This window comes from Pelodiscus sinensis, chromosome 5 (genome assembly GCF_049634645.1).
Source record: "Pelodiscus sinensis isolate JC-2024 chromosome 5, ASM4963464v1, whole genome shotgun sequence".
Lineage (NCBI taxonomy): Eukaryota > Metazoa > Chordata > Testudines > Trionychidae > Pelodiscus > Pelodiscus sinensis.
The window spans coordinates 35843644-35868635 of NC_134715.1; the positions used below are offsets into that span (position 1 = coordinate 35843644).

General features: G+C 44.4%; 1 long non-coding RNA gene across 2 annotated transcripts in view; it reads left to right on the forward strand.

Moving 5' to 3' along the window:
* Positions 1–24992, forward strand: part of LOC102457035 (uncharacterized) — a 194956-nt gene that overhangs the window by 3208 nt on the left and 166756 nt on the right. For both annotated transcript variants that reach the window (XR_012904098.1, XR_012904097.1), the window contains exon 2: positions 4906–4986. This is a non-coding gene — a long non-coding RNA (uncharacterized LOC102457035). The remainder of the gene's footprint in view (positions 1–4905; positions 4987–24992) is intronic.

Sequence of the window (24992 nt, forward strand, 5' to 3'; positions counted from 1 at the left end):
GGGAAATTAGTCTGGTGAGATCTTTTTGAAGCTCTTCACAGTCTGCTTTGGTCGTAACTATCTTGAGCAGTTTTGTATCATCTGCAAATTTTGCCACCTCACTACTTACCCCTTTCTCCAGATCATTTATAAATATGTTGAATAAGACAGGACAGACCCTTGGGGTACACTACTAGTTACCTCTCTCCACTCAGAAAATATACCATTTATTTCTACCCTTTGTTTCCTGTCTTTCAATCAGTTATCAGTTGATGAAAGGACCTTCCCTCTTATTCCATTACAATTTACTTTACTTAAGAGCCTTTGATGAGGGACCTTGTCAAAGGCTTTCTGGAAATCTAAGTATACTATATCCCCTGGATCCCCTTGTCGAAATGTTTGTTGACCCACTCAAAGAACTCTAGTAGATTAGTAAGGCATGATTTCCCTTTACAGAAACCATGTTAACTTTTCCCCACAAATTATGTTCATCTATGTTTCTGACAATTCTGTTCTTTACTATAGTTTCAACTACAGTAAACCTCCAATTGTCCGGCATACAGTGGTCTGACACTCCCGATAGTCTGGCACCAACTGGAACCCGGAAGTGCTCCAGCCAGCCGGACAATTGGATCTGCTGTGAGCCCCATGGGCGCTCCCGGCTGGAAAAGGGAATGGGAGAAGAAGGGAAGGGGATTATACCCCTGCCGTACCTGCACTGTGACTGGCCAGGGGGTTGGGGGTGGGCGGGGAACGGCATGGCGAGGGGCGAACCCTCCGCCGTTTTGCAGGAAGGTGGGGGAAGCCCTGCGCCGCTGCCAAGAGTTTCCAGGAGGGGAGCGGGCTCCCCACCCCCAGACTGCAGTACTGTAGTTATCGCCGAGCAGGGGGGTGAGGGGCTGTGGGACCAACCCGGTAGTACCCCAGCTGCTCTGCTCTGCCACTTCCCCAAGTCCGCTGCTCGTCAGTTTCAGCAGTGGCGGACTTGGGGAAGCGGCGCAGAGCAGAGCAGCTGGGGTGCTGCCAGGTTGGTGCCGCAGCGCTGTCCCTCACCCCCCTGCTTTGTGCCCGGTAGCACCCCAGCTGCTCTGCTCCGTGTGCCGCTTCCCCAAGTCCTCGGCTGCTGAAACTGACGAGCGGCGGACTTGGGGAAGCGGCGGAGCAGCACAGCTGGGGTGCTACCAGGCGCCGAGCAGGGGGGTGAGGGACGGCACTGTGGGACCAACACGGCAGCACCTTAGCTGCTCTGCTCCGTGTGCCGCTTCCCCAAGTCCACTGCTGCTAAAACTGACGAGCAGCGGACTTGGGGAAGCTGCAGAGCAGAGCAGCTGGGGTGCTGCCGGGTTGGTCCCACACCCCTGCTCGGCAATAACTACAGTACTGCACTCTGGGGGGTGAGAAGCCCACTCCCCTCCCGGAAACTCTCGGCGGCGGCGCAGGGCTTCCCCCACCTTCCTGCAAAATGGCAGAGGGTTCGCCCCTCACCGTGCCATTCCCCGCCCACCTCTGGATGCAGTGCAGGTCCTGGTAGACCCGTCAAAGCCCCCTGCCAGAGTACCTCCCAATACTCAGGCATATCCTATAATCCAGCACCACCTAGGTCCCAAAGGTGCCGGATTATTGGAAGTCTACTGTAATTTGCCTGGTACTGATGTTAGATTTACTGGTCTGTAATTGCCAGGATCACCTCTAGAGCTCTTTTTAAATATTGGCATCATGTTAGCTATCTTCCAGTCAATAGGTACGGAAGCTGATTTACAGGATAGTTACAAACCATAGTTAATACTTCCGCAATTTCCCATTTGAGTTCTTTCAGAATTCTTGAGTGAATTCCCTCTGGTTCCAGTGACTTGTTACTGTTAAGTTTAGCAATTTGTTCCAAAACCTCCTCTAATAACACCTCTCTGGGGCAATTCATCAGATTTGTCACCTAAAAAGAATGGCTCAGTTTGGGTGTCTCCCTAACATCCTCAGCCATGAAGACCAGAGCAAAGAATTCATTAAGTTTCTTCGCAATGACTTCATCATCTTTGAGTGCTCCTTTAGCATCTCGATCATTCAAGGGCCTCATTGGGTGTTTAGCAGGCTTCCCACTTCTCTTATACTTAAAAATATTTTGCAATTACTTTTTGATTTTTTGGCTAGCTGTTCTTCAAACTCTTTTTTGGCTTTTCTTATTATATTTTTATACTTAATTTAACAGAGTTTATGCTCCTTTCTATTTTCCTCACTAGGATTTGACTTCCACTTTTAAAATGATGCCTTTTTATCTCTCACTGCTTCTTTTACTTGATTGTTAAGCCATGGTGGCACTTTTTTGGTTTTCTTACTGCGTTTTTAAATTTGGGGTATACATTAAAGTTGTGCCTCTACTATGATATCTTTGAAGAGTTTCCATGAAGCTTGCAGGGCTTTTACTTTTGTCACTGTATCTTTTAATTTCTGTTTAACTAACCTCCTCGTTTTTGTGTAATTCCCCTTTTTTAAATTAAATGCCACAGTGTTGGGCTGCTGAAATGCTTTTCCCACCACAAGGATGTTAAATTTTATTACATTATGGTCACTATTTCCAAGCATTCCAGTTATATTTACCTCTTGGACCAGATCCTGCACTCCACTTAGAGCTAAATCAAGAATTGCCTCTTTCCTTGTGGGTTCCAGAATGAGCTGCTCCAAGAAGCAGTCATTTAAGGTGTCATGACATTTATCTCTGCATCCCGTCCTGTGGTATTGACATTAAAAAAATGTTACCATGTGTGGACACGAAAAATATAAAATAATGAACAGTATGGAAAAGATAGGTCAGGAACTGCTATTCTGCCTGTCTCATAACACAAGAAAAAGGGTTCAATTAAATGTTAGAAAATTTAAAAGGAAATACTGTTTACACAACTCACAATTAAACTGTGGAACTCATGGCCAAATCATTGAGGCCAAGAATTTAATGTGTTTCATAAAGGAATTAGATAGTTTTAGGGTTACAAGTATATCCAGAGTTGTCACAGTTAACACTAACACTAATACATTTCGGAAGAAATCTAATGTTTCTAAATTTAAATTAATCTCTGAATATTAGATTAGGTTGAGACCTAATGTGGGTTCAGATTATCTAACAACTGTATAATGAGAGTTACTTAACATTTGCTGTGAAAGCATCTGGCACTGGCTACTGCCAGAGACAGGACACTGGACTAGCTTGAGGCTGGGTCTGGTCCATGAAAATTCATATGTTATTATGATGTCTACACATATGTTTCCAGTCTGTCATTTGATAAGAAATATGAGCATTCGCTTATAGTCAAGTTGTTTAAATATTTTGGATTATTTCACAAAACAAACAGAAAAATACATGAAAATACTGATATTCTTTTATCTTCTCTATATAATTCATTCAGTTTTCTTCCTATTATCTAAATAATTATTTTTTAAAATTCTTCTTCATAAAGTCTGATGATCTTAGAATCTAGGAAAAATTTCCCTCTGAAGTCTCAGGTCTTCACAATCATAGGGTAACATTTCAGAATAGGTAGCTCAAATTGCGTATCTTATTTCGAGTTACGGTGCAATATAGATGCACCCTAAATGTAAAGGTGTCTTAGGGTCTTGTGTATATAGGTTGAAACACATGCTCTCCCACATCTCAGATGATGACTAGTAGAAGTTGCACCAGTAGTAATAAACATTTATATTATAGTAGCACCCCACACAGGTCCTAGTTGAGAATGCGTTCCCATTGTAGTAAAGCATGGCTCAGCGAGCACAGCCACATAGGAGCAATGGAGTATAAATTGGAATGATCGGCTTACCTGCACCAGGTAGGAGAGCTGTTCATTGCATTATCTTATACACAATGCAAGGGGAAATCCAGCAGGCAGATTCTGGTTCCGGCTTGTCACAAAGCCAAGATTTAGCCCATAGATAAGAGACAATGCAGCTAGTACAGGATATTATTTCCTGCATTCACTCAGTAAGACATTAGTGGCTGAGAATTATGCTGTCAAACAAAGATTAGAATACCCTTTCCCACAACAAGTACAAATTGTCACAGTATATTTATATGAATATACTATTTGTACTATCCTGGGCATACTGTTTTCATTTTTAAGGTGACAAGTGGGTATAAAACCCAAATACAACAAAGCTGTGAAAGCTAAAGGTGGAAAAAGCCTTCCTAAACTCTGGCCTGCAAAGCATATGGGAAAGTGTTCTGTATCTCGGCTCACATGGAGGCTTTTCAGTTTGTTCCCAGGGCTCAGGTGACAGCATTAATATGTAATTGCTGTGAGCTTCAAACGGATTCTGGGTAATGATCTATGAATAAATAAACCCTATTCAAGTTTAAAAACTACTTGTGAAACAGCAGGACATTTGTGTGTTCAGTGTCACAGTTTCAGGGTAACTGAACCCATATTCTTCCTTCACAGTCCACTCCAGGAGGTCCACTCCAATCAGGTCTCAGGACTCCAGTGGTTGTCTGACTCAGGCCAGGGACCCATGTCCCACTTCCTTCTGGCCAGGGGTATAAAGACTGCACAGTTCCCTGTCTTATACTGATATTCTTAGCAAACCAGCTTGCCTAATGGTCAGTGCCTTTCCTCCCAGGTCTATGAAGTCTGTGTTTTCAGCATTTACAAGTTATCTTGAAGCTGTTTCTAAGCAGCACATGCGTGCTTAAGGAAGGCGTTTTTTGAGAAAACAGAATAAAAAATAAGCAGATTTAACACACACATTAACACACCAGAAGTCACCCACCCATAAGTCTTTTTGGAGTCCTAGTAGGCTAAAGTCTTTCCAGCCCTTCCTCAATGGCTGAATGAGGATTTCTGCGTGGACAGAAGGGCCTATTTGTTTGCTCAAACAGAAAGAAAGTTATGAGTCAGTTCAAGTTTATGTTTTTATGCCAAAAACTTTTTCTTTGTTTCTTAGTGTCTGGGAAATGCCTCCTGAACCAGTCTATGCAAACGCCCATTGAGTGAAACATCTCTAGAGTTGTTTACAGTTTCTGAGGTAAGCACCCCATACTGTTTTAGCTTCTAGGGGAACTATGGTAATCTTACTCCATAAAGTAAAACACAATTATACATAAACTATTCATAAATGTAACACTATTGTCTCCAAATGTACTAAATGGGGGAGGCAATAACTGTCACATTCAGTATAATAGCCAGAATGCTTTTCCAGTACAAACAATAAATGCGAATGTTTTATTTCTGGAGTCATAGTAGGGTGTACAACTGCTTTGAGAGGTACTGAATTTTTGCTTGATAAGCTTTGCAAATAACATAAAGCAGGGAGACAATTACAAGAAAAGAATATGATTTTGCCTGTTTGACATGTAAATTAGAGAATGTGATAACTCATCGTTGGCAGTAATAACAAATAAGAAAGTATATAGTTTAGAGACTGATTTATTCATATGCTATGTTATTCATAAAGAGAGTCTGTGTTTATTGTTTGTTCATTCTTATTTGAAATAATAAGACATTCTTACATATTTCCTCATAAAAGGGAATAAACACATTCTTCTACATATTTTAGTCTTTTGCTTTAGCTACAGCAAAGGCATCCAGTGATCTCACTTTCTGCAAATCCGCTTCTCAAAACCTATGATTGCCACCTGACCTGTAGCACAGCAGCTGTACACCGTCATCAAACATAGTTCTATGTGCAGTTCCTGCAGAGTTTGTTCCCATTGCTGAAAATTGCCATCTAAAATCCTTGTACTGAAGTGACCTGTACATGTCAACATCACTGCCAAAATTAAATTCTGCTTCCATCTACATGCAGTACAACATGCAGTCATTTATCAAAATTTAAACAGTGCTATTCTCTGATTTTGGCACAAAAAGACCTGCTGCTAAAATCATTCTCCATTAGTGAATTGTTCTTCACACAGAGCCATATCCTCAAACTTAGATAAGCTTACTTTGCATTGCTCCACTGGTGCATTACAGACTTAAAACTGCTTTAATCATGCAGAACAGGGGAATGCTGCTCAGCTGGTAAAAAAGCCAACGTAGCCCACTTTATGCCACTAACACTCTCCCTAGTCACATGGAGGGTGTTCCAGAGCAAGGAGGAGGCATGTTGGGGGCATGAGGGAAGACAGTTGGAACAAAATGTATCCTGACAGTCATGAGTGGTAGAACTCTGAGGGAGTCTTCCAGTGCTGCTAGTCAGAGCAACCGAATGGCTGCTCTAACTTGGGTGGGGGAGCTGGTTCCCTGTCTGCCCCAAGTCCGCAGCATCAGTGGAGGAGGAAAAGAGGTTTAGTTTCCTTGGCTTCCCTTCTCTCATCTGTCTAAAAGATTTAACTGAAAATCCAACCAAGACTATTTATGCCGATTTTTGTATGTGTGTTTGTGTTTGTGTTTATATGTGTGATAGTGTTCCATTTATTTATGTAACTTACAATGGGAATCCCATGCAATGGAATCAGCTTTAGGGTATAACTAGCATTAAACAGATTAAAAGAAAGATGATAGTTTCACATCTGTGTGCCAACTATGATCTTATCGCATCTGGCCACTGGGCCTTAGGTTCCCCATCCCTGATCTAGTGTCTTTCAGGAGCACATGATTCACTAAAATAGTTCATTTTTTAAAAAAGCTACAAGGAGTCATATTTAAAACTGTGAAAATAAAGGCTGCAATCTTACTACATCCATACAACTGAAAAATGTTAGAGCAGAATTAAGTCATATTAAATTAATTCTCTTAAAACTTTCCGGATCCCAATGTGGAGCCCAAAAATTAAGTTCTTATTTGTTTCTGTTACATTCTCAAAACTAGTTTCTGGCAAGTTTGGATGAGGGTGCAATTTGACAAATACACCAATAGGCTTTTCTTTTTAAAACCTTATATTTAAACTGGGAATTTCTTCCTACCTTCTTTTAGCCTTGAAAGGCTGCTGATGACTGTCAGTTTGTACCTGGAATATATGGGTTGTATGGCTTATCACTGTGATTCTGGTTTTAGAATTTAATATGATATTCAGGATCTGCTTTGAGTTGCACTGGAAAGGCTGGTATAGAGATGCAGCTACTGGGGCACACACAGCTGATACTTTGCTTTGCTATCACACAGACAGTTATCGTCAAACACCTGCACTCCACCATTTAATGCTCTTTATTGATTGGTAGCCACAATGGTTCCATCATTGGTGTCCCCACTGCACAAATAAAAGTGCTCAGAAGAGTCAAAAGATGGCAGTTTTTCTACCGTAACAGTAGTCGTCATGTGACAGGATTATTGACCTTAGTCACCATGGCCAAAATCATTTGACAGACACCAAGAAATAAAATCCACTTTCTTAGCAGCACTCTGAGGCTGTGTCACAGGAGGGTTGTTTCGGAATAACATAGTCTGCGTCTACATAGCAAGCAGATATTTCAATCTAATGTCGAAATGATGTCAAGCTGGAAGACTTCTTACTCCAACTCCTGTAACTCTCATTTTCCGTGGAGTAAGGGAAGTCGGAGGAAGAGTATTCTAACTTGGACTTCCTGTTCTGTAGACTGCACCAAAAGCTGAAATAAGCTATTTCGACTTAATCTATGCAATTGACATAGCTGCAGTTGTGTAGCTTAATTCAACTTTTGCCCTGTTATCTAGATGTACCCTTAGGCATTAGGTCCTTATTAGGGATGTAAAATACCATCTAATCAGTTAACCAGTTAAATGTTATGTTTAACTGGTTAACAGCTTACACAGGGAAAATTAGGAGGAGCTGGCTGAGCTGGAGTGGCCTGCTCTGGCTGCACTGGAGCACCTCCTGCCTGCAGTGCAGCAGGCTACTCTGGCCAGGCCAGGAAACTGGTGAGGAACTGCTCCAGCTCAACTGGGCTGGAGTGGCCCTCGCCCATCGGCCAGTCTACTGGTTAAGTGTAACCGGTAAGCATCACCCAGTAAGGTTAACCGTTCACATCCTTAGTCCTCATTTTATCCCTCTCTCCCCTCAGTGTCAGCTGCAGGTAGAGAAAAATCCACTTTAATGGAACTGAAGACAATCAGAAGAAAGTTTAGGAGTCTTTCATGAATGTATGGATTTAGTTTAGAGCACATACACTCCCTGGCTTCTGAAAACCAAGCTTTTTGCTATGTTTCAGGTTGGCACCCAATAATTCAGACACATAAAGACTGCTAGCCACTTTGAAAATTTAGAACATACACAGGAAGTGTTTTAGTGTCAGCAAGGAAACCAACCCTTGAATGGACCTGCAGACTGAGCTATTTTCTCTTTCCCTTGGTTTCTTCAGATCAGGAGTGAGGCATAGCACAATAGGAAACTGGTCCAGGACTGAGTCTCCTAAGACCTACAACTATGCAAAAAAAGAATAATTAATATTGGTGGGACAGAATGGGAATAATGACATATCTGCAGTGTCTAAGGCTGATCATCTAGCGCAGGGGTGGGGCACCTTTTTCGGGTTGGGGGCTGAAGACCCACAGAAAAATCAGCTGGGAACCACACACAAGCGAGAAGCAAAAAAACCAACCAACCAAACCCTCATTGATGTGGCCTCCAACTGAGAAGCAGAAAGACACTGCCCACATTCACTTCACACACCAGAGCCTGGAGGGGGGGGGGCGGGGTCAGGCTAGTAGATTTTGTGTGCTCCAGCCCAGTGGTGGAGCAGTGGGGGGGGCGGAAGGGAGGGGGCAGAAGTTTCAGCTCGGGTTCCCTGATGCTGGGGAAATAGGGGGAGCCTTGAGCTTTGGGGGCCAGATCCAGGGAAGCTGGGGGCCACATCTGGCTCCTGGGCCTTAGGGTTCCCCACCTTTGAGCTAGCGTCTTTCAGGAGCACACAATTCACTAAAATAATTCCTTCTTTTAAAGTTATAAGGAGTCAAATTTAAGACTATGGAAATAAAGGCTGCAATCTTACTGCAGCCACACAACTGAAAAATGTTAGAGCAGAATTAAGTCATATTAAATTGATTCTCTTAACTTTTTTGTGTGTGTTAAGTTTTGGTGCATTAGTCAAGTTGCTTGGACATATACCCACATTCCTTGAATTCTGCAAGGAGTTTGTGTTAAGTGAAAGAGTTTTATTCTACTAACCTAACAAGTATTTTAATGTGTATGATGAAGTTTTTATTTCCAACCCAGTTTCAAATGTGTAAAGGAGATGCACCTAGAAATAGATAAACACTTAAAAATTCATTTTGAGATGGGCAAAATATTCAGTATAGGTTGAAACGCTGTAATCCGGAATTCTCTGATCCGGCATCGTTGGGTGACCCTCGTGAGAGCATTCATGGGGATAAGAATTTGGGCTGGGGCCAGGAGCATTGCCAAACTAGGGGAGCAAGATGGAGCCCCAGGGGCAGCGGAGCCATCAGGAGGAACATAGAGCCCCTTGGTGCCTGGGGGGTGGGGGTGGAGGGCATAGCTTCCTGTCCTGGTGGAGATCAGGAGCATGGCTGGGCCATAGTGGCATGATGGATGGGGAGGGGAGCAGAGAAATGTTAAGAGGAGCAGAGAACCCCTCAAGTGGTAGCAGAGCTGCTTGGTTGAGTGCAGACCCGCTAGGCAGCAGCAGGGCAGCTGGGAAAAGTGTGGAGCCACCGGGCAGTAGCGGAGCCCCCACGAGGCGGCAGAGCCGCTTGGGATGAAGAGGAGCCCTTGGCCACCAGTGGGAGCACAGAGCCCCAGGTGGCAGTGAAGCCACCAAGGGGAGAATGGAGCTCCAGAAGACTGTGGCGTCCCCGGCCACTGCGGGGAGAGTGGAGTCCTGGCGGGTGAGTGAAGACCCGAGCAGTAGCTAATCCATGCGTGGGGGAAAGTAGAGCTCCCTTTCACCAGCACTGTGGGGAAAACAGAGTCCTGAGCGGCAGTGGAGCTGCCTAGGGAAAAGCAGAACTCCTGCAGGGCCAGGGGAAAGTGATCCCGCTCCCACTGCATTGACCTCCCATGGTCCAGCAAATTCTCTTGTTCGGGACCAGTCAGGCCCCACGGGTGCCAAACCAGGAAGTTACAACCTGTATAATATACCAGAAAACATGAAAGTAGTTATCTACTGTTGAAAACCTTTATTATATGTGTTTCGTACCCAAACATAGACAAAAGAAAGAAACAGAATACCAATGCTAGGAGAGAGAAGAGACTAGTTTAGGGTATGTCTACACTACCCTCCTAGTTCGAACTAGGAGGGTAATGTATGCATACCGCACTTGCTAATGAAGCCCGGGATTTGAATTTCCCGGGCTTCATTAGCATAAGCGGGGAGCCGCCATTTTTAAATCCCCGCTGCTTCGAACCCCGTGTAGCGCGGCTACACGGGGCTCGAACTAGGTAGTTCGGACTAGGGTGCCTATTCCGAACTACCGGTACACCTCGTTTCACGAGGAGTACCGGTAGTTCGGAATAGGCACCCTAGTCCGAACTACCTAGTTCGAGCCCCGTGTAGCCGCGCTACACGGGGTTCGAAGCAGCGGGGATTTAAAAATGGCGGCTCCCCGCTTATGCTAATGAAGCCCGGGAAATTCAAATCCCGGGCTTCATTAGCAAGTGCGGTATGCATACATTACCCCGCTAGTTCGAACTAGCGGGGTAGTGTAGACATACCCTTAGAGATTATGTTGTTATTTGTGTGTTTCTGTCTTTTAAAATCATAAACAGAGCTGTTCCACAGTACAGGCAGTCTCCGACTTACGCTGATCCAACTTACGCCAGATCCGCACTTACGAACGGGGCTTTCTCGCCCCAGAGCTCGCAGGCAGCGGGACTGCCCAGAGCGCAGTGGTCCCGCCACCTCGACCTCCAGGGAGAGAAAAGCTGCTCCGGGTGCCCCTGGTCTGCTGGGGACCGTCTCCAGCAGACCAGGGACACCTGGAGCAAAGCCAGGGAGGCGGAGGGGTCCCGCGCCTCTGAGGCTTTGCTCTGGCAAAGCCTCAGAGGCGCGGGACTCCGCCACTGCTGCAGCTTTGCTCCCGGTGTCCCTGGTCTGCTGGAGATGGTCCCCAGCAGACCAGAGGCACCGGGAGCAAAGCCGCAGCGGCGGCGGGGTCCCGCACCTCTGAGGGCTTTGCCTGTGGCTTTGCTCCCCGTGTCCCTGGTCTGCTGGGGGGAGGGCGCAGCTAGTGCATCCCCCCCATCCCCAGCAGACCAGGCTTTTGTTGTGGACCCTGGGGTAGAGCAGCTGGGGTGCTGCCGGGTTGGTCCTGCAGGGACCTACCTGGCAGCCCAGCTGTTCTGTCCCAGGCTCGAGATTCAGCCGCTGTTGAAACTGATCAATGGCTGATTCCAGGAAGCTGGGGGCAGAGCAATTCTGCCTCCAGCTTCCTGTAGTCAGCCCCTGGTCAGTTTCAGCAGCAGCGGCTGAATCTGGAGCCAGTTCCGACTTATATACAAATTCAACTTAAGAACAAAACTATAGTCCCTATCTTGTACGTAACCCGGGGACTGCCTGTATTGAATCCATTTCAGTAATAGCATTGGTGTTACTGGATTCCATCCTCAGATGCATTGGAGCAGAGTTTGGCAGAACTGGGAGGCCAAGATAGATTTTCACCACTTTTCTGCCATTGCCTGATCCTGGGGCTGTCCAGTGATTGGTTTATTTTGGTTCCTGACACAATTAAAAGTAATCTCAAGGCTGTTCTCATCTACCAGAGGTGGGGAAGAAGCTGTGATCTACATCAGCAAGAGGTTTTCCACTCAGGGGGCGAATCTCTAGCTGGCTATTTGTGCAAGGTTTCTGAAGTGATAAAAAGGGGCCAGAGTGGGAGCCAGAATCTGACTCCTTGCAATTGAAGAGCATGTTTTAAATGTTAGACTCTCATGAGAATGTCTTGCAAGTTTATTCCTCCAACCCCTTCCAAACAATTACTGGAAATGCTTCCCAAATAACCACAACTTCACAGAACTGCCACCGAGCTACCTACACTGCTTTTTCCTTTGGGATAACATGGCATATATCTTACAGGAAGTCATGGAAAGTAGTAGTTTCCTCCTGTTTTGATTTGATCATGATACAGTATTTTGCCTCCATCAAAGCAGCAGACATTTCTCTCACCCTCAGGAACCTAGCAACTTCTCAAATTGTTTGTAATATATCGATTATCAGATGGATCATAATTGCCTCTCCTGTTTCACTGTCTGGGAAGAATCATGTGGACTTTGAGCTCAAAGTTTAACTTATTAGTTGTTGTTTACTGTTCAGTTTTTCTCTCTTCTGCTTTACACTAAAAATCTGAGGAGAAATATTTTAGATCTTGCTGGGTTGTTTAAAGCAAGATTGTAAATTCACTGGGGGTAGGGAACAGTTCTAATGCCCTGATCTTTGCAGATTCATGGAGGATGAAGCTAGTGAAGGAAATTCAGTGATATTTCCAATAAGATTATTAGATATTGGGTAATTGAATAGTCGTGTAACCACATGAATTCTTATCAGTTACACGACTAATGATAGTGCCCAAGGGTGGGGCCAGCAGCCAGTGCACTCCAGCCCCACTCCCAGGGATCCCTCTGCAACTCTGTGCTTCTGCCTCTCTATCAGGTGCCAGGTAGGAGCAGGTCTGTGAGGGGAGCCAGTTTAAAAGCCAGCTCCCTGCAGAGACGGGCTGCCTGCAGCCCCATGCTGCTGCATCAGAGGCAGCAGTGCAGGGTAGCAGCAGCTCCTATCTGCAGGGGCCCGAGCTCCCCATCGACAGAGGCTAATGTGGAAGTAGGGTTGCCAGATGGTTTCAACAAAAATACCGGACACACTTGACATGACATCACAATCTACACTACATCTTATTTAGAAAATACCCGACATTTATAGTTTCTCATTTATATTTTCGCAATTTGTTTCCCGAACAGAAAGCTCAAATACTGGGCTGTCCGGTTCAAAACTGGACACCTGGCAACCCTATTTGGAAGGGGAGGGGGAAGCTGCTGTGAAGCAGCCTCTGTCCGCAGCAGCCGGGGCTGGATGCAGACAGAGGCTGGTTCGGCATCAGCCCTTGTCCACAAGGGGGCCGAGTTCCCCACAGACAGAGGCTGCTCTGCCTCCCACAGAACAGCCTTTGTCTGCGGCAAGCCTGGGCTGCTGCTGGGGGCCAGCCTCTGTCTGTGGCAGGCCCAGGCTTGTCGTGGACAAAGGCTTCTCTGTGGGAGGCAGAGCAGCCTCTGTCCGTGGGGAGGTCAGGCCTGTGGTCAACAGAGGCTGCTTCACAGCACCCTCCCTTCCTCTCTCCACCCCCTTGTGCTGCTGCCTCTCAGAGAGACAGCATCATGGGGAGGGGGAAGGTGGCACTGCAGAGCCGGTGCTTGGGGGAACCAACTTTTAAGCCAGCTCTCGCTCATCACTGGCTTCTGCTCCCCCCCCTTGCTTCCTCTGATACAGGAATGCATGTAGTTGACAAGATTAATCGATAAGCCTATGCTTAGCAGTTAATGGTATAGTTGACGACATGTGGATATCCCTAATTTCCAACTCAGCATAGAATATGCAATGGAAATGTTGCCAGACACAGATAAAACATGTAAAAGTGACGTGGGGGCTAAATTCAGATTTGAGGTAGCTGAGCACAATTCCATAGAAGTTTAACTGTGGTCTGAATTAAACTCCTTACAGAGCTCCACACATTTACGTTACAGGACTGTCAAAGGCCAAGATAGTGCTCTTAGTTTGCTTTGGGAGTACTGAATGAAGTGTGTAGGGGTCAGGGTGTAGCTGTAGTCACTGGGAAGAATGATAGTTTGTTAGCCAGAACTGTTCCCGGGGCGTGGATGCCAGAACAGTGAAGCCTTTTGGGCTGTTCCCGAGGGGTGCAGAGATATGGAGGAAGGACTTCCTCTTCCCACTACCTTTGAACAAGCAACATCAAAGGTGCCAGGAGGCAGCAGACACTACACTCCCTTGTGAGATTCTGGCCAGCCCAAAGTTGGCACATGATGTATGTGGCACTTTGCATCAACTTTGCAATGAAGCTTACCATATGTGATAACAATAATATTTGGGTTTTTCTCAGAAACTCTTGTAATCACCTAATTTGCCTTGGATAATTGATAGGAAATCATTTCATGCACACATAACAAGGCTCTCAAGCTGCTGATCAAAAATTTCTCAGCTTTCTTTTTGCTGTACATATGCACACACAGCCTTCCACACAACTGAACCAATGCGATGAGGCAAATGACCCAGCCACTCCACTGTGTGATGCACACAGGTTCTGGCGAGAGAGATTGTTCTTTGTCTCCTGGTCCTACTCACCTGACTTGGGTCACAGATATATGGCTCAGACAGGATTAATATCCCTATCGAAAGGCTGTAGTCGGTATGCACTGTTGAATACGGAATCAGGATTGCATTGGATATAAACAAGGATTAAAATGCAGAGTCCATTGAAATCAATAGAAAAACTCCCATAGATTCAATGAGGTAGAATTTCATCCATGTTATACGTATCATGAGCTGCAGGGTTTGTAGAAAATTTCACCCTCACCCAAACTCCCTCCCCCTCCACCTGCACAAGAATCTGGGAAGGAACTTGGGTTGGGGAGAGAGTCAGGGGTATAGGCTCTGGGATGGAGTCTGGGTGCAGAAGGGATGAGGAGTCGGGCTCTGAGAGGGAATTTCGGTATTGGGCACAGGCTCTAGACTGGGACAGGGAATTGGGGTGCAGGAGAGGGTGCACAGTGCAGGCTCTGGGAGGAAATTTGAGTGTAAAAGGGGTGAGGGGTTGACTTTGGGAGGGAGTTTGGGCGTGGGACAGGGTTTGAGTGCAGGCTCTGGGACAGAGTTTGGGCACTGGGTGCAGGCTCTGGACTGAGGCCAGGGGTAGGGATACAAAAGGGACTGAGGGGTGCAGTCTCTGGGACGGAGTTTGGGTGTAGGAGGAGATCTGGGGTGCAGGCTCTCTGCTGGAGTCTGGGTGCTGGGTGCAGGCTCTGGGCTGGGGCAGGGGTGCAGGAGGGTGTGAGATGCAGGTGCTGGGAGGGACTGTGGGGGGAGGGATGGGAGTGCAGGATTCTGGGTGGAAGATGCAGCGCTTACCTGGGGCACCCTCCTTTGGAAGCGGCTCTGAGGCGGGGGGATTGGCTGGGTCACCGTGCATTGCTCTCTGCAGGCACAGCCCCCTGCCCCACAACCCCATTGGCTGCTGGAGTGCTCAGGGTGTGCAATATGTACAGAGTAACCCCCCCTACCTCCACTCTGGGGCTGCAGGAACATACTGGTAGCCATGCAGACCAAGTGGACAAGAAGCATCTCTAGCTGTGCTGTATTGCAGGTGGTGGCGACGGGCTGGCAGGTAGGCCAGGAGACACACTAGGGTGAGTGTACTGGGGCAACAGACAGGGATGGGGCAGAGACCCAGCCCCAGACTTTGCTGGAGCAGGGCTCTTGGGCCAGGAATATTCCTGTCGCCCAGGCACCATAGGCCCATATAACTTGCAGCCCCTGGTATGGGTGGAGGAACGGGGGAGTGGACTGCACACTCTTAGCTGTCACCTGCCACCTCACACTGGAATCCACACGGGGTATCAGACAATTAGAACCCACTTGATGAGGACCACATCCTGAAATAAATCTTTCCCAAACCTCCTTACTAGCCTTCAGACCACCCCCAATCTCATCAGACTCATCATCTGACGCAAGCTTCCCCCACCCGGGCCAGGGCACATCAACTCAAAGTGACACCAGACCCTGCCATAACAGGTGCAGAACCCGCAGACCTATCTCTACTGCTACCATGATCATTACTCCCTACCTTTCAAGATCCATGGGTGCTACAGATACCTGGCACAATATGTACATCATCCAGTGTACCAAATATCCCAGTAACAACTGTGTGGGTGAAATGAAACAACCCCTCTGTTCTCAAATGAACTCACACAGGAACAACTTAAAAAACAACAAATCCTCTGGTAGCACTTTATAGACTAACAAAACATGTAGATGGTATCATGAGCTTTCGTGGGCACCACCCACTTCTTAAGACAACTGGAGTTTTGAGTTTCGGATGTGCAGACCCAAAATAAATAGGGGAGAAGGGAGAGAGGGGAAGGAAAAAAATTGAAGGGGGCGGGAAACAAGCAGAGGGTGATAAAAGATGAAAACATCACATCATCTGTGGACAAACACTTTTCACAAAATTATCTCACTGTATCTGACCTGTCAGTTCTTAGCCTTAAAGGAAACCTAAACACTTTCAAAAGATGAGCCAGGGATCCTAAATTAATAGGCACTAAAAATCCTGAACTCAATAAACAAATTGACTGGAAGGATTCATCTCTCCGTGTAGGTAATCTGTCTCCCTGAAAAGTTGTTGCTAGGTTGATGAAACAATTATTTCACCAAACTAGCGTTGTCAATGCAGGAATTTAGTTTGAATTAGCTATGCCACTCATGGATGTGGCTTATTCACATTCCTAATTTTCTAGACCAGAACTCAGTGTTTCAGAAAATACTAGCTGGACCATTGGTTCAAAAAAGGAGTGAACACGTATTGTAAAAGACCACTCAAGGGAAAGGCAGCAATTAACACCTGTGAACTCATAGGACAAAAGAAGTTTAGTAGGTTATAGATGATTGTAATGAGCTATAATCCAGTTTGTTTATTGAGTTCAGGATTTTTAGTGACTATTAATTTAGGATCCCTGGGTCTTCTTAACATCCCTAGTTCATCCTTCAACATGCCTGCCGGATGTAATTTGTAGATGTTTTTGTACTCATAGTATTTAACTGTAGTCCATTACTGATAACAAATCAGTTCAGAATATAACATGATATCCTTTGACTTTATTTACTTATGGTATTACAGTAAAACTCCAATAGTCCGGCACTCCTGATAGTCCGGCATCAAAATGGCAAGAGCTTAGTGAGTGGGCTTCGGCAAAAAATGAGTCACAAGGTAACAGCGGCAGCAGCTAAACTGAGCAAAAGGGTAAAAAAGGCTTAAAAAACCGAAAACATTACAGTATACTGTATACAGTATGTACAATAAAAAGGGTTAAGAACACTTTATATACAGTATATAATGTGTACAGTATATATATAACACCATCTTATAATACCTCCTGATAGTCCGGCATATCTGATAATCTGGCACCACCTAGGTTCCATAGGTTCTAGATCTATCTAGAAGACAGTTTTGAGTGATGAAATGTTCCCTTGACCAAATCTGCACTATAGTTACATTTTAAAAAGATTTAAATATATTTAGTTAAACCATTGGGAGTATATATACTTCAGAAAAATGACATTCAGGTTTGGTAAGATCATTAAGTAATGCTGCAGTGTCGGTCATGGATTCAGGGAAAATAATAATTATTAATAATTATTACAATACTGTGTAAAGGCTCTCTGATCCATTATGCTATACCATGAAATACTTCTTGCTAGTCTGGGCACATTATCAAATACTCAAGCACTTTCTTAATCAAAATGGAAAAAACCCACAAGGAGCTTAAACTTAAACACACAGTTTCACCGCACAAGTATGATGAGTGGAGGTAAAAATTGTTATCAATTTAGTTTACAGCATGGAGTGAAAGACTCAGATAAATAAGTAATGTACTAACTTGTGATTCCTAAAACATCTGTGAAAACACTTCCACTTAGCAATGGGAATAAAACAGTAAACAAAGTAAACAGCCAGACTACTTAATCATAATGTTGTGATAGATAAACTAAAAGAATGACTGGTTTTGAACTTAAATCTCCACTATTCTGAAGATATATAGGCAAAATATTTTAAGAAATGAGTTTTTCAGCTAATACTAGGCACAGCGCTGCTAAGTGTATGCACGGGGTTGTGTGATATTTTTAATTATACTCGATAAAATTTACAAGAAGAGTTCAGATGGAAAGAGGTTGTTCCTGCTAATATGTCTATTTCTGAATCCTGTTTGATTTTTTTGGAAAGGGTATGGCATGTTCTGTTCAGGTTCCTTCCATTTTCCCCTTCAGCTCTCATGTCCCATCCCTAAAGACTTCTGTGGTGTAGACATTTGTTCAGCCAAGGGAATCTGAATGGGACTATTCAGAGCCCACCATCGCTGTTCCTAGATCAACTGCAAGCTGATGAGAGGTGTTCCCCATAGTGACTGTGAATTCTGCTGCCTCATTTTTTTATCCAGATTTGAAGGATAGGGAGTGGGACTCAAGAGCTTGAATAGTTCTGACAGGTCTTTTCAAAAATTGAGATCCAAATTGCTTGATCAACGCATAGTCAAGATCCACACTCCAGAGGAAATAATAATATAACAACAATGATAATGATGATAAGTAAATAAAAAGATTTTGAGGTGTGATCAAAAGTGTATGGCAGCCTATATTTGGCCCATGATTTGCCTACTGACTACCCCTGGTTTAGTGCATCATGGTGAGTAACAGAGCCTTTTGCTATTAAATTACTAATTAAAACCACTCCAGATCATGAGGACAAAGTTGCTGGCATTATGATTTTGAAGAGGGTTGGGGAGGTGGGTTTTTGGCCCCTCCCATCAAATAACTTGGACCACCACCAGTCTTCTTTGCTGCAGAAGTGCTGAACCTGAGACGCTTGTGCTGGGATCTGTGCATAGTTACTGACATTTTTCAATTAATTCTCTAATTAAGGCAGTGTTTGGGGGGCAAACAGGCTCCAGCTGCTAGGGAATTTTCTATGTATGTTTTTAATTGTAGGTAATATTCTTTGGGATGAAATCGGTAAATTCAGAGCACCTGCCATTCCTGCTGACTTTGATCCTCTTGAATTTTTCTGACATTATATTTAGGTAGAGAATCTAGGGGAGACAGAACTATTTGTACAGGTGGTACCTCCCTTGTCTGGCACCCTTGGGACCTGATCAGTTCCAAAAAAGGGAATTTGCCAGACCAAGATTGGTCCCTCGTCATTGGCCTCCCAAACCCTCCCTATAGCCTGCTACTTCCATCCTGCTCCTGGCTCTTCTGCCCCAACTTGTGCTTGGGCTCCAGCACTAGCCTCACTGCAACCAACCCAGCCATGGCTCCCTGAGACTGACGCTCCCAGTTGCCCGGTCTGGAGCTCCCTTCTGCGCCCTCTGCCTTCCCCCTTCTCCTCCCACCATGGGTCTCCTGCCGAGTCACTGGCACTCTTGCTGCACTCCCAGCCTTGCCGCCAGACCCCCCTATGCCTGGGCTCTGAGATCCAGCAACATCCATGGTCCTTTCAGACTAGAAGTTACCAGACCAGAGAGTTCCGGTTTAGGGAGTTACTACCTGTACAGTGTAAGGGCACATAAAAGCCATCCCCTAACGGTAGCAGAGATATAGGTTGCCTGCCAAGGAAATACAATGAAATACAGATATAGATAGACATTACATTGATTTACCTAAAGATTGCATGTGCGCCTTTCCATGCTTATTCTCTTCTTCCATTCTTTGATTTTCTATTTACCTTCCATCTCTGACCCATGCTAAATTGTTAGCTTCTTGGGGCAGGGCTGTTCTTGATATTTGTTTCTATAGTGAATAGTGCAAAGAGGCCCCAATCTGTTTGAGGTCTTTGAATATTGTTGTGTAATACACATACTTTAAAATGACAAGATAAAAATGATTTTCACTGGGAGTAAGGCATCTAAATGTCATTTGTGCCTTTGAAAAGCTCACCATATTTATCATAACATTATCTCTGTAAGAAATGCAAGTAGTTATTATTAGTCTTGTTTTACAGATGGGTGAATTATAGTAGAAATGTTAAGTGATTAGACCAACGCTACAGAAAGAATCTGTCAGAGTTGAAACTATAACACAAAAGTCAGTTGCTGCCAGTTCCACTTAACGCCTTTCACAATGGCTGGACTGGTTTAAATCTAGCACAGGCCATCTGTAATGTTGGTGGTATCTTTTGGTAATCTGCACATAATGTCAAATAACAGGATAATCCTTCACTCGATCCCATGTTACATCTTTCTTAAAATGGAGCATTGCACAAGATTTTTAAGCACATCTTTCCAGTAACCGCAAGCACTAATATAAAGAAGGGACTGTACCAATGACTTGATATACTTAGTCGCCATCTAAAATCTGAGTTGACTGTGTTAGACTGATGCATTCCTTGAACATTGTAATGCGAAATTCTTGTTTGGAGAATGAAATACTATTAGTCAGCTTGATTCAGTAGAAATCAAATTCAGACTTATGCAATTGCTTAAAGAGAGACAAGATGGATGAGGTACTCTCTTTATTAGATCAACTTTGGAAGTTGATATAATGCAAGATATTACCTTATCCACTTTGTCTCACTAATAGTCTGGCACCAGCATGGCTATAACACTACATAGAACAATGGTAGCTTGAAGAAATAAGCTGTACCCAATACAGAAGAAACAATTGATTATATATAAACTGATTTGTGGAATTCAAGGGATATTATGATCAGGCTATTTAGGGCAAAAAAAGATTCTGAGGAACAGCTAGCCAAAAACTCAAAAAGAAATAACAAAATGTTTTTTAAGTACATTAGAAGCAGGAAGCCTGGTAAAAAACCTGTGGGTCCCCTAGATGATCATAGAATCATAGGACTGGAAGGGACCTCGAGAGGTCATCGAGTCCAGCCCCCTGCCCTCAAGGCAGGATCAAGCTCCGTCTACACCATCCCTGACAGATGTCTATCTAACCTGTTCTTAAATATCTCCAGAGAAGGAGATTCCACCACCTCCCTTGGCAATTTATTCCAATATTTGACCACCCTGACAGTTAGGAATTTTTTCCTAATGTCCAATCTAAACCTCCCTTGCTGCACTTTAAGCCCATTACTCCTTGTCCTGTCCTCAGAAACCAAGGGGAACAAATTTTCTCCTTCCTCCTTGTGACACCCTTTTAGATATTTGAAAACCGCTATCATGTGCCCCCTTAATCTTCTTTTTTCCAAACTAAACAAGCCCAGTTCATGAAGCCTGGCTTCATAGGTCATGTTCTCTAAACCTTTAATCATTCTTGTCGCTCTTCTCTGTACCCTTTCCAATTTCTCCACATCTTTCTTGAAATGTGGCGCCCAGAACTGGACACAGTACTCCAGCTGAGGCCTAACTAGTGCAGAGTAGAGCGGCAGAATGACTTCACGAGTTTTGCTTACAACACACCTGTTGATACAACCTAGAATCATATTTGCTTTTTTTGCAGCAGCATCACACTGTTGACTTATATTCAACTTGTGGTCCACTATGACCCCTAGATCTCTTTCCGCCATGCTCCTTCCTAGACAGTCGCTTCCCATCTTGTATGTATGGAACTGATTGTTCCTTCCTAAGTGGAGCACTTTGCATTTCTCTTTATTAAACTTCATCCTGTTTACCTCTGACCATTTCTCTAACTTGCTAAGGTCATTTTGAATTATGTCCCTATCCTCCAAAGAAGTTGCAACCCCACCCAGTTTGGTATCATCTGCAAACTTAATAAGCGTACTCTCTATCCCAATATCTACATCATTGATGAAGATATTGAACAGTACGGGTCCCAAAACAGACCCTTGCGGAACTCCACTTGTTATCCCTTTCCAGCAGGATTTAGCACCGTTAACAACAACTCTCTGACTACGGTTATCCAGCCAATTATGCACCCACCTTATCGTGGCCCTATCTAAGTTATATTTGCCTAGGTTATCAATAAGAATATCATGCGAGACCATATCAAATGCCTTACTAATGTCTAGGTATATGACATCCACCGCTTCTCCCTTATCCACAAGGCTCGTTATCCTATCAAAGAAAGCTATCAGATTAGTTTGGCATGACTTGTTCTTCACAAACCCATGCTGGCTATTCCCTATCACTTTATTACCTTCCAAGTCCGGTGATTTCCTTAATTACCTGCTCCATTATCTTTAACAGACGTTAAACTGACTGGTCTGTAGTTTCCTGGGTTGTTCTTATTCCCCTTTTTATAGATGCCCTTTTGCCCTCTTCTGGAATCTCCCCTGTCTTCCATGATTTTTCAAAGATCATAGCTAAAGGCTCAGATACCTCCTCTATCAGCTCCTTGAGTATCCTGGGATGCATTTCATCAGGACCTGGTGACTTGCTGACATCTAACTTTCCTAAGTGATTTTTAACTTGTTCTTTGTGTATCCTATCTTCTAAACTTACCCTCTCTCTGCTTGTATTCACTACATTAGGCACACCTCCAGACTTCTCGGTGAAGACCGAAACAAAGAAGTCATTGAGCATCTCCGTCATTTCCAAGTTTCCTGTTACTGCTTCTCCCTCCTCACTGAGCAGTGGGCCTACCCTGTCCTTGGTCTTCCTCTTGCTTTTAATGTATTTATAAAAGGTCTTCTTGTTTCCCTTTATGCCTGTAGCTAGTTTGATCTCATTTTGTGCCTTTGCCTTTCTAATCTTGCCCCTGCATTCCCGTGTTGTTTGCCTATATTCATCCTTTGTTATTTGTCCTAGTTTCCATTTTTTATATGACTCCTTTTTTATTTTGAGATCATGCAAAATCTCCTTGTTAAGCCAAGCTGGTCTTTTGCCATATTTTCTATCTTTCCTACACAGCGGAATTGTTTGCTTTTGGGCCCTTAACAACGTCCCTTTGAAATACTTCCAACTTTCCTCAGTTGTTTTTCCCTTCAGTCTTGCTTCCCATGGGACCTTACCTACAAGTTCTCTGAGCTTATCAAAATCTGCCTTCCTGAAATCCATTACCTCAATTGCGCTGGTCTCCCTTCTACCTTTCCTTAAGATCATGAACTCTATTATTTCATGATCACTGTCCCCCATACTGTCTTCCACTTTCAGGTTCTCAACTAGTTCCTCCCTATTTGTTAAAATCAAATCCAGAACAGCTTCTCCTCTGGTAGCTTTTTCAACCTTCTGAAACAGAAAGTTGTCTCCAATGCAGTCCAGAAACTTATTGGATAGCCTGTGCCCCGCTGTGTTAGTTTCCCAACATATGTCTGGATAGTTGAAGTCCCCCATCACCACCAAATCTTGGGCTTTGGATAGTTTTGTTAATTGTTTAAAAAAGGCCTCATTCACCTCTTCCACCTGGCTAGGTGGCCTGTAGTAGACTATAGATCAAACTATAAAAGGAGCAATCAAAGACAATAAAGCCATTGCGGAGAAACTAAATGATTTCTTTGCTTCAGTCTTCACGGCTGAGGACGTTGGGGAGATTCCCAAATCTGCACCGTCCTTTGTGGGTGATGAATCTGAGGAACTGTCCCGGATTGAAGTGTCATTAGAGGAGGTTTTGGAACAAATAGAAAAACTTAATGTTAACAAATCTCCGGGACCGGATGGCATTCATCCAAGGGTTCTAAAAGAACTCAAATGGGAAATTGGTCAACTATTATCTGTGGTTTGCAACCTATCCCTTAAATCGGCTTCCGTACCTAATGACTGGAAGGTAGCCAACGTGACACCAATATTTAAAAAGGGCTCTAGAGGCGATCCTGGCAATTACAGACCGGTAAGTCTAACTTCAGTACCGGGCAAATTATTCGAAACAATAGTAAAGAATAAAATTGTGAAGCATGTAGAAGAACATGATTTGTTGGACAAAAGTCAACATGGTTTCTGTAAAGGGAAATCCTGTTTTACTAATCTGTTAGGGTATGTCTACACTACCCCGCTAATTTGAACTAGCGGGGTAATGTAGGCGTACCGCACTTGCAAATGAAGCCCGGGATTTGAATTTCCCGGGCGCCGCCATTTTTAAATCCCGGCTAGTTCGAACCCCGTGCCGCGCGGCTACACGCGGCACGGAGTAGCTAGTTCGGATTAGGTTTCCTAATCCGAACTAGCTGTACTCCTCGTGGAATGAGGAGTACAGCTAGTTCGGATTAGGAAGCCTAATCCGAACTAGCTACTCCGTGCCGCGTGTAGCCGCGCGGCACGGGGTTCGAACTAGCCGGGATTTAAAAATGGCGGCGCCCTGTTTATGCAAATGAAGCCCGGGAAATTCAGATTCTGGGCTTCATTTGCAAGTGCGGTATGCCTACATTACCCCGCTAGTTCGAATTAGTGGGGTAGTGTAGACATACCCTTAGAGTTCTTTAAAGGGGTTAACAAACATGCGGACAAGGGGGATCCAGTAGATATAGTATACTGTACTTAGATTTTCAGAAAGCCTTTGACAAGGTCCCTCACCAAAAGCTCTTGTGTAAATTACATGGCCATGGGATAAGAGGGAAGGTCCTTTCTTGGATTGAGAACTGGTTAAAAGACAGGAAATAAAGGGTAGGAATAAATAGTAAATTTTCAGAATGGAGAAGGGTAACTAGTGGTGTCCCCCAAGGGTCAGTCCTGGGACCAATCCTGTTCAATTTATTCATAAATGATCTGGAGAAAGGGGAAAGCAGTGAGGTGGTAAAGTTTGCAGATGATACCAAACTGTTTAGGATAGTCAAGACAGAAGCAGACTGTAAGGGACTCCAAGAAGATCTCACCAAACTGAGTGATTGGGCAACAAAATGGCAAATGAAATTTAATGTGGATAAGTATAAAGTAATGCACATCGGGGCTGTGTCCAGACTCAGGGTTTTTTTTGAAAAAAGTAGCCTTTTTTCGAAAAAACTTCACCTGCATCTAGACTGCAGCCGCGTTCTTTCAAAATTAAATCAAAAGAATGCGGCTTTTCTTTCGACGGTGGTAAACCTAATTCCACGAGGAAGAACGCCTTCTTTCGAAAGTGCTCTTTCGAAAGAAGGCGTTCTTGAAAGCAAACAGGCTTTTTAGAAAGAGAGCATCCAGACTCACTGGGTGCTTTCTTTCGAAAAAGCGGCTTGCTTTTTCGAAATTCTGTGTGCAGTCTAGACGCTCTCTTTCGAAAGAGGCTCTTTCGAAAGTATCTTTCGAAAGAGCCTCTTTCGAAAGAGGCTTGCAGTCTAGACATAGCCCGGGAAAAATAACCACAACTATACGTACAGTATGATGGGGGCTAATTTGGCTACGACAAATCAGGAAAGAGATCTTGGCATTATCGTGGACAGTTCTCTGAAAACTTCCACACAGTGTGCAGCGGCGGTCAAAAAGGCAAATAGGATGCTAGGAATTATTAGGAAAGGGATAGAAAATAAGACCCAGAATATCTTACTGCCCCTGTATAAAACTAT